Here is a 19,597-nt window from a genome sequence, read left to right on the forward strand (position 1 = left end):
AGCAGATATCAACAAATCTATAGTAATCAATGGTATAGATGAAGAAGAAGTAAGAAACAAAATTTTGAGAGACAAAATGATGGCAAATATTATGAGCATACTGAAGGAAGTATCAGACGAAATTTGTGATAAAGACATAGAGGAACACAAATGGCTAGGGAAATGTGAGAGAAATAAGTCAAGACCACTGAAAGTAACCTTCCAGAGTGTGAAAACTGTGGAAAAACAACTAAAAAATGCAAACAAACTCATGGAAAAAGTGGAATTTTAAAAGAGTATGGTTAAAAAAAGGCCTAACTAAAGAGGAATTGGGAATACTAAAGGAGAAGAGGGAGGAAGCAGAAATAGAGAAAGAGGAAAGATCAGAGGAAGAGAAGAGTGATTTTTTTTTTTTTACAAAGTAATTGGATTGCAGGTACGAAATTGATACATAACCAACAGGGAATAAAAAGAAGGAAAGTAGTAGACTCAAGCTATGGCAAGTATGCAAACAAGTTTAAGTTGATGTACTCAAATGTGGATGGACTGATGTTTAAATTATTACAGATGAAAGACTATACAAAAGAAAAGGCACCACATGTTCATTTATCTTACTGAAACAACAGAAAGTACAATTCAGAGTTAAGAACATGACTACATAGAATGGAAGAGAAATATAAAAGAATTATATTAACTGGAGATTCCAATTCAAATATAAATTAGAATACTCTAGATCCAAGAAGCCATGAAAGCTGTTGGTATCAAAAGCTCCTCGATCTTGTGCAGGAGTTTTTCCTAACACAACATGTAAAGGAAAACACCTGAAAAAGAGGACTTGATAATCCATCAGTACTTGATCTTACGAGTATATTGACTAGGCAAGAAAATTATACTGACAGTATAATGTATCACCCTCCATTCGGCAAAAGCTACCATCCAGTATTAAACTGCAACTTAAGGATTGCATATGACGTAGTTACCAGTAATGACAGGTGCAAAAAGAGCCTAAACTACAAAGAGGGCAACTACCATGACCTGAAGAAGTACTTCTCAGAAACAGATTGGGAAAAAGAGCTTAGAGGACAAGATTTAAATGTTATATATGGAAAATTCTGTGATTTTTATGAAATAGGAGTCCAAAATTACATTCCTCAGCTCAAGAAACAGAAATGAAAAAAAAAAAAAATGGTTTAATATAGAATGTAAAAAATCAAAAGAAAAACGATACTTGCTGTGGGACAGAAACAGAGGACACTAAGTGAGAGGGCATATAACAACTATAAACAGGCAAAGAATGATTACACAAGGATACGGAGGGCAGCCCAAAGACAGTTTGAGGAAGTCGATATAAATAAAAGTAGTGATTAGTGGTGGGCGATACCAGCTATTTCATATCGATACGATACTGATTTTTTTTTTTTTAAATAGTATCGGCGGTATCAATTACCGATGCCAATGCTTTTTTTTTTTTTTTTTTTTTTTTACATATATAATCGAACGCTTCAAAACATTTTGTTCTGCTACAAGGATTATATTAGGGAAACTGTTTTTATGAACTAAATATAAACAAATAAGTGGCAACAAATATTCTGCAGAAAATGGCAGGTTTTATTAGATGGAATTTTCCTTAAAAAACCTTATTCCCTGTAAACATGAAGTGTGATTGTTCTCAGTTGTATGCCTGTTTTAAGACTAGGCTGCATGACTGAAAGATGAATTTAATAAGAAACTTAATCACTGAATGCAAAACGAAATTTGACATCTGCAAAAAAATAAACCTATTTTTTCTTTCCATTTTATATATGGGACACAAAGACTAAAAATATTTAATCCTTGGAAGAATATTTACTAAAAACTAAATGCTGTATTTCAAACATTTTTCTTTAGTGATCGAAATATCGATACCTAGGCACCAGTATCGGTACTTAAGTTTTAAAAAGCTGGTATCGAAAGTATCGATATTTTGGTATCGATATGCCCACCCCTAGTACCGATTATCAAAGCAATTTTAAAGCTAGATCCGAAGGTAAACGAAAGTTAAAGATAAAAAACAGTCCACTGCGGACGAGAGGATAATCTATACACAAAAGAAAGATATTTGTGAAGCACGAAATAAAAATTTCCAATCAGTGTTTACAGAAGAAAATAATTTTCAAAAAGATCACATGGGACATGCTTGCCCACACATATTACCAGATATACATATAACAAAAAAAGAAGTACAGGAAGAGTTAAGTAAATCAGACAAAGGAAAAGCATATGGTCCTGACGAAATTTCAGGTTGGGTGCTACATGAATGTGCAGAAGAGTTATAGTAAGTAGACCAATATATTTATTATTCAAGGAATCCTTAAGTCAAGGTAAATTACCTGAAATTTGGAAGAACGCAAACACTGTTCCCTTATTCAAGAAAGGGAGTAGACAGAATCCACTCAACTACCGAACAGTATCACCGACCAGTGTTTTAAGATACTAGAAAAGCTGGTAAGAAAAGTTTAGGTAAACCATCTAGAACACAGTATGATAACAGAAAGGCAGTTCGGTTATAGAAAGAGAAAATCATGTGTTACTAGTCAATGAAGTTGCTATGAAACAGCTACAGAAATATTACAGAAAAGAGAAGGATGGGTGGACAGAATCTATTTAGATTTCAAGAAAGCTTTTGACAGAGTACCGCACCAAACACTTTTATGGAAACTATACCATCAAGGAGGAATCCAAGGCAGTCTGTACTGTTGTATGCAGGATTTTCTCAGAAAAAGGGAAATGAAAACAGTACTAAGGGGAAGTTATTCATCATGGAGGGAAGTGACTAACGGAGTTCCACAGGGCTCAGTGCTGGCACCAGTTATGTTTTTAGTATATATAAATGACACAGACAGTAACATTGAAAATGGAAGCTATCTAAGTATGTTTGTCGATGATGCAAAAAAAAAAAAAAGAAAAAGGAAGATTACTAACAGATTCTTGCAGAGAGCTTCAAGAAGATTTAAATAAGCTTCACGAATGGAGCAATAATTGACAAATGGAATTTAATGTGGAGAAGTGTCATGTAATTGGTAAAAGTGAGAAAAGACCAGACTGAGATTTTAAGTTAGGAGGTTCAACCCTACACATATCAGAAAAAGAGAAGGACCTAGGAGTGATTATGAATAACAAACTATCTCCAGCTGACCACATCAGTGAGAAGGTATGGAACATGTATACACTGCTTGCAAATATAGGAATAGTATTCACATATATAAATGAAGATATACTGAGAAAGATAATATCATTCATCAGACCAACCCTGGAGTATGCATTAGTAGTCTGGAATCCTCAACTCAAAAAACACATAGATAAGATTGAAAATGTACAAAGGGCAGCGACAAGATTGATACCAAGCTTAAGGGATGTAAGCTACGAAAAAAGATTAGAAAAATTGAATCTACCAACACTACAGGAGAGAAGGAAAACAGGAGACATGATTATACTATATAAATGCATCTCAGGGAAAGAAGAAATAGACATAAATGAATATACAACCTATGGGTAAGCATCGGCAAGAGGACACTGCAAAAAAACTACATAAAAAGGGTGGTGATAAAGATGTAAGGAAATTCAGTTTCCCAAATAGGGCAATTGAACAGTGGAATCCACTACCGAAAGAAATTGTGTGTGCCAAAACTCTTCATAAATTTAAAAATAGGTGTGATAACATTTGTGTTTTACACAGGACTGTACAAGCTTGACTCATTCCTGTAAAGATACAGTTAGGTAAGAACAATTAGGTAAGAACACACACACATCACAAATAAACACACATGTAGGCTGTGATCGTACATTTTCTTCTCTCTGCAACTCCATCTCTACGTTACGGAACTATTACATTGCTAGAGGATGTGAGGAACCGGCTTATCTGTCTAGTTTTCATACTATGTATTTATAAGGCATAAATATGTGTGTTTACTGTATATTCTCGTAGGGTAAATGAGGTGCATTTCATTGTTTTTCTCTCAGGCATTTTACTCAGAAAGTATAGGTCACATAAAAAATCTGAAAGAAGCATGAGCAAGCTGCTGAATTTTTATACATACTTTTGTAAACCAAAATAACCTTGATGTGCAAATTATTTTGGGAAAAGTTTAGAAACACAAACATAGGCTGCTTACAGGCACGAGCTGTCGTGCTGTTACCCTGCCGAACCCGTCCTAACTTTTCAAAACTCATTCTCAATAACAATAAGGGTTATAACAATTTGTATTATATCTTGGGCTTCCTTATCCCTTGGGCTACGAAACTGTAAATTATTTACACATATGTTTGTTACAGTCTCAATAATAACGTACGAAAAGTAAAATCATGCATTTTAGGCATTTTTTTATTTTTTTTTCCGATTTACTCGAAATCTACTGGGTGTATCAGTTTCCCGGTGCTCAAAAGGAAGCTTGTGAAATTCTGCACATAGACATGTACTTTGCAACGGCATGTCCCGGGAAAAATTTTGTGCAATGATGGTGGATAGTTATTAGAAGCTAGTTTTCAGCTAAATAAGGTTTTCACTTCATTTCTGTACATTTATTCATATTTTCCTTCTTCTTTTTTTTTGGGGGGGCTTATCTTACAGTATATATATCAGTGAAGATGAAGAGTTATTCTTTAAACAATATAAACATTTTCCGGGGGCAAATTTGGCCATAGAATTTTTCATTTTTTTCTTCTAGAGTGGAGGCAGCATAAGTGGGGTTTTGTTTTTGTGCCTGGCACAACAACTTATTGGAAACTTATGGTGAAAAGAGTTAAGTAACAGATAGTGGTTAGATCATGGTTTGGTTGGATTTAACGAAATAGCCTACAGACGTTACATAAACCATAAGTTTTTACTAGGTCTTGTGGACTTCGGGCAAGCCTTAAGCTCGTGATGGAATTGTAGTTGCTCCACGGCTTTATTAGATTTAACGGTGTACTGGCTATATATAAAATTTATACCAGAGTCTGGACTTCAGCAAAGATTAGGATAAAGATGGGATACTTATTGTATTGAAACTTAGATAGTACACAAGTAAAAATTTGTGTGTTCTGTAGATTACATGGTTCGTAAAATTTTATGTTTTCGTTGCTGTAGGGAATGTCACCCATTTTTTATTCTTTAATGAGAATGTCAACCCATATGAGTAAATAGCTAATTTTATTAGCTCATTCTGGCCATTGATAAAATGTCATCGTTATATGATGTCAAGGAAAATGATTCGAAACTAGCAGGTCACAGAAAGTATTGAGAACATTTTATTGAAGTCATTATCTTAATTCGAAAGAACTGCTAAATGATTATTGTCATACTGTACTTTGGAATAAACATATATATATATATATACTGGAAAGACACACACTGCACGCGTGTGTACAAGTATATTTGTACGTTCCTGCCTGGGAATCGAACCCTGAACCTTTTACACAGGAGGCAGGCACTAACACCACTCGACCACGGCGTGATAAAAGTGAAGAGAATCTGATTTTTTTGACAAACCAAGTAAATCCATTATGGAAAGTTATATTTCAATCACAGCACATTAGGATTATATTATAGCCCCACGCAACACGGCTTGCAAGTGACATAGTAGTTTTAATCTATCCCAGACACAACACGAGCGTCTTTAGATGTTGGAGAGACACATATTACACGCGTGTGTACAAATAGCTCCTAACTAGGAATCGAACCATGGACCTCTTTGATAGAAGGGAGGCATTGATACCACTCGACCACGGCGTGATAAAAGTCGTAATAATGTGATTTTTTTTGACGAATTAGGTTAATCCAAAGGAAGGATATATTTCAGTCACAACACATTAGGATTATATCACAGCCCCATGCAACTCGACAAGCGACAGAGCAGTTTTAATCTATCCCAGACACAACACGAGCGTCATTAGATGTTGGAGAGACACACATTACACGCGTGTGTACAAATATATTTGTACGCTCCTGACGGGGAATCGAACCCTGGACCTCTTAGATAGAAGGATATATTTCAGTCACAACACATTAGGATTATATCACAGCCCCACGCAACTCGTCTTGTATCTGGGATAGATTAAAACTGCTCTGCCATTTGCCGAGCTGCTTGGGGCTGTGATATAATCCTAATGTGTTGTGACTGAAGTATATCCTTCCATGATGGATTTACCTGGTTCTTCAAAAAATCAGATTATCATCGTCTTTTTTTGCATGCCGTGGTCAAGTGGTATCAGTGCCTGACTTCTATTGAAGAGGTCCAGGGTTCGATTCCCAGTCAGAAGTGTGTATATATATATATATATATATATATACTTTAACACCTGCTCTTCTATAACATACGGTCTCTTTCAAGTTGCATCACTGACAGAACTTTTGTAAGGTTCAAGAGTGTCACTTGCACTTTTCTCACAGTCAGTCTAATGCACTTCAGTCTTTCATTCTGCACAACGACTACCTTGTTTCCTCATTTTTTTACAGACTAAAACATATTTACACTTTCCACTGCTGGAAGAGTACAAGTTGCACACTTTATTATTAACCTTTTTCACACACTATTCTTGTCGAGTGACGTGGCACAGTAGTGTAGTGAGGAGTAGGCTGTAGCACCAATATGAGGAGTACGCTATAGCACCAGTCGAGCAGGGCAGTACTCCCAAGGTTGGATGGAAAGCTGATGAAAGGGACAGCTGGAGCTCCCGTTTCATCAGCCCTCAGGACTAGTTCCTGACCATCCCCCTTTGCTGAACTTATTCAGTGTCTCAGTAACACAGAGAGTAGGCCAGCATGCTCTCCAATACATGTTTCTCTAACTGTCAGCACCAACCTACATGCACAGTACACACTACACTTCTTTTTCCAAAATTTAAAAACAAATCATGAATTCAGATAACACAGCCTCGGAGTCACCGGGGGGGGGGGGAGCCATAAATGCCCACACCGTCCGCCCCTCTCCCGATGACGAATTGAGCTGCCTGGAACCACTATCTGACTCACTTCTTCTTCATTTCTGCAACATTCGCGGCCTTTCCTCTAACTTTCGCTCTCTTGAGCACCACCTCTTCTCCTATAAACCTCACCTTTTCGTAAGTGAGACTCAGCTGTCTGAGGTAGCTAACAGCAAACCCTTTTCTGTATCCTCCTACTTTCTCTATACTCATTTCAAAGCCAAAGGTGGCTGTTGTCTATATATACGCAACGACTTACCTTGCTCTCATGTTCCTGAACTTGATTCATCTGAAATCTCTACTCTCTGGCTTCGGCTTTCCTGTCATTCTCTGACTAAATATATCTGTGCTGTTTACTTATCCCCTAATTCTACTGAAAAAAAATTATTCGACTATCTTCCTTCTACGATGGAACACATTCTATCTACTTCTCCTTTCTCTGAAATCTCCATTCTATGAGATTTCAATGTCCACCACCACCTTTGGCTCTCCTCTCCTTTCACTGATCCACCTGGTGAACAAGCCTACATCTTTTCTATCCTTAATGACCTAGAGCAGCTTGTACAGCACCCTACCCGTATCCATGATCAACTTGTAGGGAGCTCCAACATAATTGACCTCTTTCTTACAACTAATCCTTCTGCTTACACTGTTAATCTTTTCTCTCTGCTGGGGTCCTCCGATCACAACCTCATTACCTTAACCTGTCCTATCACTCTGGTAAGGCCTCTGGACCCTCCAAAGAAATGTCGTCTGTGGCACTTTGGAGCTGCAGATTGGGAGGCCCTCAGGCAGTACTTCATTCCCTTGAATGATTATTGCTTCCATGGCCAGGAGCCATCTGAATGTGCCTTGCTCATTACAGTGGTTTTTCTTTCAGGCATGGAAGCATACATTCCTTTCTCATAGCCTTTGACTAATGCAAGAAAGCCATTTTTTAATTACGCTTGTTCTAATGCTGTCCATAACAAGGAGAGGGCCTATCAAAGGTATCGGAGCCATCCCACCCAAGAATCACATCTTTTATACGATTCTCCCAGGAATCGTGCTAAGTCTGTTCTTGATTCTGCTAAAAATAATTTCATCCATAATAAATGCTCTCAACTCTGAAACTCGAATTCTTCCTGCTCCTTCTGGCATATTGCCAAAAACCTTTCTAACAACTTTACCTCATCATCCTTCCCTCCTCCTTTCTACTCTGATGGTTCTATAGCTATTTCTTCTACTGATAAAGCTGATCTCTTCGCTCAGACTTTCTCCTTCAATTTCACCTTAGACAATTCCGGTGCTGTTCCTCTATCACTTCCCCTCTCTGACTTTCTCATGGATGATATTAAAATTTCTTCAGCTGATGTATTCTCTGCCATCACAGACCTCAATACTAACAAGGCATATGGTCCTAATGGGGTCCCTCCTGTTGTCCTCAAAAACTGTGTTTCTGTGCTAACACCCTGCCTAGGTAAACTCTTTTGCCTTTGTCTGTCAACTTGTACCTTTCCTTCTTGCTGGAAGTTTGTTCTCATTCAGCCAGTCCCAAAGAAGGGTGACAATTCCCAGCCGTCTAACTATCGTCCAATTGTTTTAACATCCGGCATCTCAAAAGTTTTCGAGTCAATTCTTAATAGGAAAATTTTAAAACATCATTCCTATCAGAACTTTCTGATCGTCAGTATGGGTTCCATCAGGGACGCTCCACTGGCGATCTCCTCACCTACCTTTCAGACTCCTGGTCATCCTCCTTTCGGGACTTTGGCGAAAGCTTTGCCATTGCACTTGACATCTCAAAGGCTTTCGATCGAGTCTGGCATAAATCTTTAATTTCCAAACTGTCCTCTTACGGTTTCTATCCTTCTATCTGTGCCTTTATCTCTAGCTTCCTTTCTGGTCGTTCTATAGCCACTGTTGTAGACGGTCATCGTTCTCCTCCTAGATATATCAACAATGGTGTTCCTCAGAGCTCTGTCCTATCACTAACCCTCTTCCTTTTATTCATCAATGGCCTACTATGCTGTATTTCTAACCCTATCCACTCATACGCTGATGATTCCACCCTTCACCTTTCCATTCGGTTCCCGCAACGTCCATCTCAACAGTTACTTCTTCAGACATGGGATGAGGCTATGGCACAACTAATGTCTGACTTGGCTCGTATCTCTGACTGGGGTAAAAATAATATGGTTGTTTTTAATGCATCAAAGACTCAGTTCTTACACCTATCAACCCAACAAAATCTTCCACAGGCATACCCACTAATCTTTAATAATATTCAGCTTAATTCTCCATCACCTTTAAACATGCTTGGGGTTCATTCACTTAGGACTTATCTTGGAAAGATCATACCTCATCTCTTGTAAAATCAGCTTCCTAGAGATTAGGTGTGCTAAGTCGACACCGTTCCTTCTTTACCCCTGCACAGTTGTTGACTTCACAGGTTTTATATGCCCCTTTATGGAGTACAACTCTCATGTGTCTGGAGGCTCCCCACATACAGCTCTTCTCAACAGGGTGGAGATAAAGGCTTTTCATCTCATCAACTCTCCTCTTAATGGCTCCCTTCAACCTTTGTCTCTTCACCGCACTGTTGCCTCTTTATCTCTTTTGTATCGCTACTTCAATGGTCACTGCTCCTCTAAATTGTCTGCTTGCATTCCTCCACCTCTATGACGGGCGTGTAGCACCCGTCTAGAAACAAACTCTCATCTCTTTTCTGTCCAACTCTCTAATGCAAGAGTTAACCGTTACTCCCAGTCCTTCATTTATGCAACAGGTCAACTCTGGAACTGTCTCCCTCTGTCTGTATTTCCTGCTTCCTATGATGTCCAGTCCTTCAAGCGCAGTGTGCCCAGGCATCTCAAAATGATCGGATCTTGAATTTGGCTCTATCTTGTATCTTGTTTTTCTCTTGGAAGGAACAGTTTGTGGGCTCGTGGCCTTTGGTTCCTTCTTCCTAGCATAAAAAAAAAAAAAAGCTGCATCCTCCATGCCCCTGGACGCATGGTGGCGGCAGCAAGGTAGTGGTCAGCACCATTGGATTACAGCTGTCAGGAAAGTCAGTCATTCTACACCCCAGTTCAGCTTAGCTGCATGTTCCTTACTTCCCTAGCAACCGAGCCACATTATTCAAATCTCGCAGCTTCATTGTTTACCAGTGCACGGATGGTACAGGCTACACGTATCGAGCACAGTCATGCCAAGTAGGTGCAGGAAGAGTTACATGTATCACTACACAGACTCCCTGATGCACTCAAGACTACCATTCTGCATGTCGGACATGTTGACAAGGTTTATGCTGAAGCTATTGTCAGTGACTGTGCCATGGTTTATGATTTGCTGGCCTCTTGCTATGTCCACTTTGTCTCATGGTCCCATGTTACTGCAGTGGGCAGTTTTGAGCATGGTAATATCACACTTGTCCGTTCATTTCAACACCAACATTTTCATAGTTTTGAACCGTTGAACCAGTCCTCTACATTGGTGGAAGATTTGGTGTATATGCCTCCTGTCTGTGCACACTGTGCCACAGGAAGCTGTGCCATGATCGTGTGGTTACAGGGGCAGGGAAGGGCTGGAGTATCAGTTATTTGTGCCAGTGCCCCCTTCCAAGATGCAAGTCAAGCAGCTACTTGGCATTGGCGCCATACGTGCCCAAGGGATTTTTTTTTTTTATGTGAGGAAGAAGGAACCAAGGGCCGCGAGCCTGCAAAATTGCTCCTTCCAAGAGAAAAACAAAATACAAGAGAGAGCTAAATTCAAGATCCGATCATTTCGAGATGCCTGAACACACTGCATTTGAAAGACTGGAGATAACAGGAAGTAGGAAATACAGACAGAGGGAGACAGTTCCAGAGTTGACCTGTTGCATAAATGAAGGGCTGGGAGTAATGGTTAACTCTTGCATTAGAGAGTTGGACAGAAAAGGATGAGACTTTGCTGCTAGACGGATGCTACACGCCGATTGTAGAAGTGGAGGAATGCATGCAGAGAGTTCAGAGGATCAGTGACCATTGAAGTAGCGATAGAAAAGAGATAAAGAGGCAACAGTGCCGTGAGGAGACAGAGGTTGAAGGGAGTTGGTAAGAAAAGGAGAGCTCATGAGACGAAAAGCCTTTGACTCCACCCTATTGAGAAGAGCTGTAAGTGGGGAGCCCCCCCACACATGAGAGTTGTACTCCACGCAGGGTCAGATAAAACCCCTATATAGAGTCAACAATTGTGCAGGGGTAAAGAAGGAACGGTGTCGGCTTAGCACACCTTCTTGGAAGCAGATTTTATAAGAGATGTAATATGACCTATCCAAGATAAGTCCCGAGTAAATGAAACCTCAAGTATGTTCAAGGATGGTGCAGGATTAAGTTGAATATTATTAAACATTAGTGGGTATGCATGTGGAAGATTTTGTCGGGTTGTTAGGTGTAAAAACTGAGTCTTTGATGCATTAAAAACAACCAGATTATTTTTACCCCAGTCAGAGATACGAGCCAAGTCAGACATTAGGTGTGCCATAGCCTCATCCCTCGTTTGTTGAAGTAACTGCTGAGATGGACGTTGCGGGAACCGAATGGAAAGGTGAAGGGTGGAGTCATCGGCGTATGAGTGGAGAGGGTTAGATGTATAGTTTAGAAGGTCATTGATGAATAAAAGGAAAAGAGTTGGTGATAGTACAGAGCCCTGAGGAACACCATTGTTGATAGATCTAGAAGAACGATGGCTGTCTACAACAGTGGCTATACAACGACCAGAAAGGAAGCTATAGATGAAGGCACAGATAGAAGGATAGAAACCGAAAGAGGGCAGTTTGGAAATTAAAGATTTATCCCAGACTCGATCGAAAGCTTTTGAGATGTCAAGTGCAATGGCAAAGCTTTCGCCAAAGTCCCGAAAGGAGGATGACCAGGAGTCTGAAAGGTATGAAAGAAGATCGTCAGTGGAGCTTCCGTAACGGAACCCATACTGACGATCAGATAGAAGGTTGTGATAGGAAAGATGCTTTAAAATTTTTCTGTTTAGAATTGACTCGAAAACTTTTGAGATGCAGGATATTAAAGCAACTGGACAATAGTTGGAGGGTTTGGAATGGTCACTCTTCTTTGGGACTGGCTGAATTAGAGCAAACTTCCACAAAGAAGGAAAGGTACAAGTTGACAGACAAAGGCAAAAGAGTTTACCTAGGCAGGGTGTAAGCACAGAATTACAGCTCTTGAGAACAACAGGAGGTACTCCATCAGGCCCATATGCCTTATTAGTATTGAGGCCTGTGACAACAGAAAATACATCAGCTGAAGAAATTTTAATGTCAGCCATGAGGAAGTCAGAGGGGGGGAAGTGATGGAGGAACAGCACCGGAATCATCTTAGGGGGATTTGGAGGAGAAAGTCTGAGCGAAGAGATCTGCTTTATCAGTAAAAGAAATAGCTAGGACCATCAGAGTAGAAAAGAGGAGGGAAGAATGATGAGGTAAAGTTGTTAGAAAAGTTTTTGGTACGTGCCAGAAGGGGCGGGAAGAATTCGAGTTAAAGAGTTACGGCATTTAGTACAGATGAAATTATTTCATGCCTGAGAAAATAACCTCCGTAATGCACAAGGCACACCCAGATGGCTCCCGGCCATGGAAGCAATAATCATTCCAGGAAAAATCAAAGAAGTACTGCCTTAGGGCCTCCCAATCTGCAGCTCCAAAGTTCTACAGACGATGTTTCTCTGGAGGGTCCGCAGGCCGTACTGGAGCAATAGGATTGGTTAAGGTGATAAGGTTGTGATCAGAGGAGCCCAACGGAAAGAAAAGATTAACAGTTTAAGCAGAAGGATTAGTTGTAAGGAAGAGGTCAAGTATGTTGGAGCTCTCTCCAAGGCAGTCAGGGATATGAGTAGGGTGCTGTACAAGCTGCTCTAGGTCATTAAGGATAGAAATGGAGTAGGCTTGTTCACCAGGTAGATTAGTGAAAGGAAGGAGAGCCAAAGGTTGTGGTGAACATTGAAATCTCCTAGAATGGAGATTTCAGAGAAAGGAGAAATGGATTGAATGCGTTCCATCGTAGAAGTAAGATAGTCAACGAATTTTTGATAGTAGAATTAGGAGATAAGTAAACAGCACAGATATATTTAGTCAGAGAATGACAGGAAGCTGAAGCCAGAGTGTAGAGAATTCAGAAGAATCGAGTTCAGGAACACGAGAGCAAGATAAGTTGTTGCATATATTTACACAACAGCCACCTCTGGCTTTGAAATGAGTATAGAGAAAGTAGGAGGATACAGAAAAGAGTCTGCTGTTAGTTGCCTCAGACAGCTGAGTCTCAGTTAGAAAATGAAGGTGAGGTTTAGAGAAGGAGAGGTGGTGCTCAACAGAGCGAAAGTTAGAGGAAAGGCCACAAATGTTGCAGAAAGGAAGAGAAAGTTAGTCAGACAGTGGTTCCAGGCAACATGAGTTGTCCCCGGAAGAAGGGATGAAGAGTAGGAATGTCCACATAAGAAGCTGTGTACATGATTACGTCCATCACATAGCTTGTGGAACAATCTCACATCATGAACAACTGCCATCATTTTGATTGGATGTGCTGCTTGAACACAAGGCACCCCTTGAACAGTACCAGACATCAGTGAAATGGGATGAAGTATTTCTGGTACAGGTCCTTCAGCATCTCAGGAATATCCTCAATCTTCCACAGAAGATCACTAGTGGAAGTGTAGAGTTCGTTGGCAAAGTACATGAACTATAGACACAGCAAGAACCAATTACCGGCCATGTACTGTCTGAATATTGGCGTTGGAGTGAGCGCATCCTTACTCCTTTATGAGTTCCAAATGTGTTTCTTGCAAAGTGACCAGAGTAAAAGCAATGCAAGGAACATCATAAACTCGAGCATCAGTTTGTGTCACTTGTACAACCGTGACCAGGGACGTACAACACAACCTGTTATGACAAAGGCATAATACTTCCCCATCATCAGACAGATGAGGTCTGCCACGTCCTTCATAATAAAAGCCTTCAAGTATGCCACCTCCCTCCCACCTTTAGGGACAGGCCGTCCATTGTTAGGCCACTGCTGGAGTTCTCAAAGTGATTCATCTTTGGGGTTAAGCCCCCGGTGGTGGCAGAGAAGTGGGTGTCTTGCAACAGCGTGACCTCCCCGTATTCCTGGTAGTGGTGGTAGAAATGAGGTCATGAATGGGCCAGGCTGTGGGGTCAGTGACCTAGAAGGTGACAGTGAAGTTCAGGCAGGAGATGGCGGTGGTATTCATGATGCAAGGGATGGTGATCACATAGGATATGATGCAGTGTCATGGAAGGTGGGGATGGTTGTGGGAGCATATACATCCCCTCTTCCCACATTTCTCCTCCCTCCCTCCAACTCACCATTACTGATCCCCTCACTGTCCAAGGCGTGGATCATTGTTACTTCATCACTGTTTTCCCCTTCATCTTTACTCCATTAGTCGTTCAAGTCTGCATCACTTTTTTCTGGGGTAATTGAAAAACTTTGCTGTCACTCTGAAGGGATAATTGCGGCAGCACGGTAGCAAGGACGAGCGAGAGCAGTGTCTGAGGTGGAGGGCTTGCAGGGGACAAATGGTGTTGATATGGCCCTTTGCTATCTTCTAATTACATATCTTCCCCTCTGAATCATTGCCATCACTTCCCTCAACAGGTTTAAGTCGCCTTTTGCGTGGTTGGACATGCTTCCAACCCCGCTGGGTGGGTGTGATTGGAGAGACTTTGGTGTGACTCCACAATGGCCTGATCGTGACTGAGGGATGGAGTGACACATTGGCTGTGCTAGGGATACTTAAGGTGGCCACTTATCAAGCACAGAAAGGCATAAAGAGCAAAAACAGTACACAGAAATGTTAAAAATTCACATGTACCCTCAATGATATGCAGCACAGTTGTCATCATATGCCTTTGATGAAGTGGATGCAACCGAAGGGTTAATATAGGCAAAGTTATCGGGGTACCAAGTTCAAATATATTAATAGCATGGTAGTCCTATTAGAAAGGATGGGCAGGAAACAGCAAAAATAGCAAGTCAAAATTACAGATAAGAAAAAACTAGCAACTTTTGAGATGATATTTTTATTGGGAATGTAATTTTGTGTTTGCAAAAAATGAGGTCACTTGAGTCATGAACACGAGAGTTGTGGCAGGTAAAAAAAAATTATAAAAAGGCAATTTGTTTTCAGCCCTCTTCTTTTCTTCTTTCATTTTCTTCTTCTTCTTCTTCTTCTGTTTCTTAGCTCACTTATTCTAAGAAACTGCGTATGTACAGCCCATAAGAAACCCATCATAAGACTCAGTATCACCGGGGGTAATGCAGTGACTAAGCACTTTGTAAAGAAAGCAAACTTGCCATCAGGCATGCAGCTGCCTTTTCAAAGGTCAAGCGCGCCATGTCTGCAGGTATACACATGCACAGTTCTGTTTCCAAGTAACATGCAGCTGCAAATGTTGAGCGTCGAGACTCATTTTCAGTGCAGAAGACGCAGATGAAGAAGAAGCACAAAAAGAATGGCCCCCTCCCTCTCCCTCTCCAAAGGGTGGTGGCCAGGTTGGCCGAGGGTATTAGGGTGGTGGGTAGTGGAAGTATATACTGTAGTAAGTAGCCGACTTTATTTACCTTCACAGTACAGAGTAGATTTAAATCCGTGATGCCTTTCATTGCTGCAGATGTACGTCAAGAATACTAATTATATATATATATATATATATATATATATATATATATATATATATATATATATATATATATATATATATATATATATATATATATATATATATATATATATATATATATATATATATGTAACTGAAGACCAGGACAAGGAGATGATAAACTGGGATCATGTTCGCGATTTATTGCAGTAGTGACGTTTCGAAGTAGTCCAACCCCATCATCAGACAAAACTAAAAATAAAACCCTCCCTTCTCGGAAATTAAGCAACATTCATTTGATTCGGGTCATAGTTTTGATCTGGATTATTTTGAGACTTTAATGACAAATAATAATAAAACTAGTCTTAGAATAGTGGAATCATTGTTTACACGTGACTTAAAGGCTTCATTGAATACCCATGACTCTTCCATTAAATTATTTACCCACTAACTCGTTGTGATTCGATTCAGCAGTCTCATTCAGCTGAAGCAAGTTTACTTTTTCATAGACATTTGTGTACTGATCAATGGCTTTGTGTAGTTGTCTCGGTGTAGACTAGTGTATGTTAGGTCTTCAGTAATTTTCTGAAGGAAGTGTGTGTGTGTGTGTGTGTGTGTGTGTGTGTGTGTGTGTGTGTGTGTGTGTGTGTTTAATTTCACTTCGTAATAATTTTTTTATATATTTTAGTGGTCTTTAGTATTTTGTGAATGAGGTGAAGTTTTTTGCAACCTCATTTTTTAATTCATTTTGTATAAATTCTAGTTTTGTCTGACGATGTGGTTGGATTACCTCAAAACGTCACTACTGCAATAAATCGCGAACATGGTCCCAGTTCATTGTCTCCTTATCCTGGTCTTCAGTTCTATATATGCCATCAGGTTCCCTACTGGATCCTCAGTTGCCAATATATATATATATATATATATATATATATATATATATATATATATATATATATATATATATATATATATATATATATAGTGGAATCTCTTTTATCCGAAATTCTTTTAACCGTAATATGCCATTAACAGAAAGTTTTAATAAAACGTTCTCATTTCGATTAACCGCAAAAATTTGAAATTTATCCGAAAATTCAAACATGGCGGGCTTGTTTTGCGCCACTAGCATTAGTTTACTGTTGCTCCGCAAGTCACTAGAGCGAGTGTTGGTTGCGCCAGCCCCCATCCACCACCTCGGAAGATTTGGATGATGTGGGAGATGATGTGGATTATGTGGAAATGATTGAATAAGAAAACAGAAAATATGAAAAAACAATTAGGTTTAAGACTTTATTTGTCTGAATTGTTTACGGTGAATTACGTAATTATTTTGGTGAAGGTTTAAGTTTATTTGAGTGAAGATCTAAGTTGACAGTTTCTACAGTATTACAGTTACAAAAGTGCAGTTACATACGTAGTTACTACAGTGTATTAAATGTTTTGGTGATGGTTGAGTTGCTTTTGGGGTGGTGATGGTGGTGGTGGGCTAGACGTCGCCAGAAATGGGTGATGGGTGAGTACAATACTGTTCCCTTATATCCTACATATTATTACAGTATCTTTTATCCGAAAAAATCGTTTAAACGAAACTTTGAAAGGTCCATGATTTTCAGATAAAGGAGACTGCACTGTATATATATATATATATATATATATATATATATATATATATATATATATATATATATCAGCTCATCAGCCGTTTGTGTCCACTGCAGGACCGGCCTATCCCTTTCGAAGTGGGAACGATACAGCCAATGTATCTCTACCAAGTGGTTTAGGCTGTCTAGTAGAGATTGTATGTAGGGTGAGAAGTGCTTGTATGTGTAATTGTTGTGTTGGAATGGCTATGGATGTGTGTGTAGTCTGTAAACCAAGTGTAATCGGCCCACGCAAGCCCACTGGGTGCAAGCATACTTTATAGTATGCGACACTGGTTCAACTACAGCACCCCTTGTGTCCACCAATTCAGTACGTTCCAGAATAACGCTCCCAAAGTTTTTTATCCTGGTGGGGTGCGAACCCTCATTCTTCAGTGTACGAAAACGCACACTTTACCACTGTACCACAGAGGCTCCTATATGTGTGGGTAAGGGGATGGGTCTATTATGATGTGACAGGGGTAAACCAGCTCTGCTGTTGGGCCCTACTACGGATGTCACTGATTGCACTGCGCAGTTGACCCTTATGTGGTGAGGTGCGGTGAGGATCTGTCTCTTCTCACCTTTGGGGATAAGATGCGAATGAATGTGTTTGAATGGATGAGTAAATGGGGAGTGTGTCGTCCTGTCTCGGGTACCTCCCTTTCCTTGGGAGAAGCAGCCTAGGTATATATATATATATATATATATATATACTTATATATATATATATATATATATATATATATATATATATATATATATATATATATATATATATATATATACTGTAGTGTTGTCTCTTACTTGCTTATCTTACGATGGTAGGAGGAATATTTAAGTCGGATGTGAGGCAGAGGGGAATTATATTACTAGATAAATTGTACAATGATAACAATTCAGTGATAATACAAGGACAAACTTCTTATTATTTCCGTAGTTTGGCGTGAGTGAAACACTAATACGTGAGGTGCTAGTGTGTGAGCAAGGGAGTGTGAGTTAGCATGACCGTGCGTGAATGTGTGAGTGATTGAGTGTGATGTGTCAGCTCTGCGGGATGCAGGTGTGTGTGTGTGTTAGATTCTGGAGCTAGAGAGAAGGCCGAGGGACCCGGGCAGGCCGCTTTTACGACAGGCTGCAGCAGGGCACGCTGGTGTTAGCATCGTAGATGGCCCAGTCATTGGCCATGGTGAGGCACCCAGCAGCTCATTGGTCAGGTGGGGTCACGAGGTCAGGGACTGCTCCTTCATAGGTCAGCGCCACAGCTGAGTCATGGTGGGACGCTATACCACCTGGTGCATGATTGGCCATGCACCTGTGATCTTCCAGGTCGACTACAGGCGGGCAACGATGCGGCGTCCCTGACCACGTGTATACTGCTGGCCTCATGGTGCATGTCATATGATGCTGGGATACATGTGCGATGCATACAATAGTGTAGGAATAGGTGTGTGGTATGTATCAGTTGTGAAGGTGGATAAATTACGCCACAGTACTCCCCCGTCCCCTCGAATATATATATATATATAGTTAAATAAAATAATAATAATAAGAATATACAATTAGAAAAAAATAGTAACATGTACAGTTATTCAAGTTATTACAATAATGGAAGTATGTATTTACATAGGCAGCTTATAAATTATTTACAAACATACAACATAGAGGTACATTATATGGCAGTGTAATTTAGGGTGATTTATGTTGGGTATTAGAAATACTTGCGCAGTCTGATGAGTCAGCCAGCTTGTCACGAATCAAATTCGCGACATTTTCCTTTTGTGAAAATCCACAAACTATTAGTGGAAAACTCACTGTGTGTCATTCAGTTAACCGTTTCTCTCTCCATTTCGGTGGTATACTTTTTTCAAAACATTCGTCAGTGTTTCAAAAGTGACCGTTCTAATGCACGTCATTAAGTGCTCTACTGAGTGATATTATTGTTTCTTTATTGTTCGCCCCTGCTTGCCTCAACCATTGGCCACGCCTTCTTCCGGCTGGCCTGTGCGAGTATATACAGTATCCTACCACATGCATCATATTTGAATTCAGTCTTTTGTCTGTCGCGACGGAGTGAGGTTCTGTGCTCCAGTAGTGAGAGTGAGAGAGGTCATCTAGCACCCACACTCCACTAGACTACAGTTCTCCAGGCTCCCACCCTTCCTTGGTGATACGCTACATTGACCAGTATTTCCTTTTCGTATTTTCCTAGGTTTAAGAGTTTAGTTAAGTGTGCTGTTTCCTCACATGCCGGCCGGCTGCGCAGCATGTTATTTTTCTAGGTTTAAGAAGTTAGCTTCTGAGTGAGCGAGTGAGTGCGATCTCTTTATTTGAATTCACGTTGAAATGTAACGTTAAATTTATTCCTTTGTAATCAATAAATTTAAGT

The sequence above is a fragment of the Coenobita brevimanus genome, chromosome 18 (genome assembly GCF_032717465.1).
Source record: "Coenobita brevimanus isolate Jiangsu-jjx chromosome 18, ASM3271746v2, whole genome shotgun sequence".
NCBI lineage: Eukaryota > Metazoa > Arthropoda > Malacostraca > Decapoda > Coenobitidae > Coenobita > Coenobita brevimanus.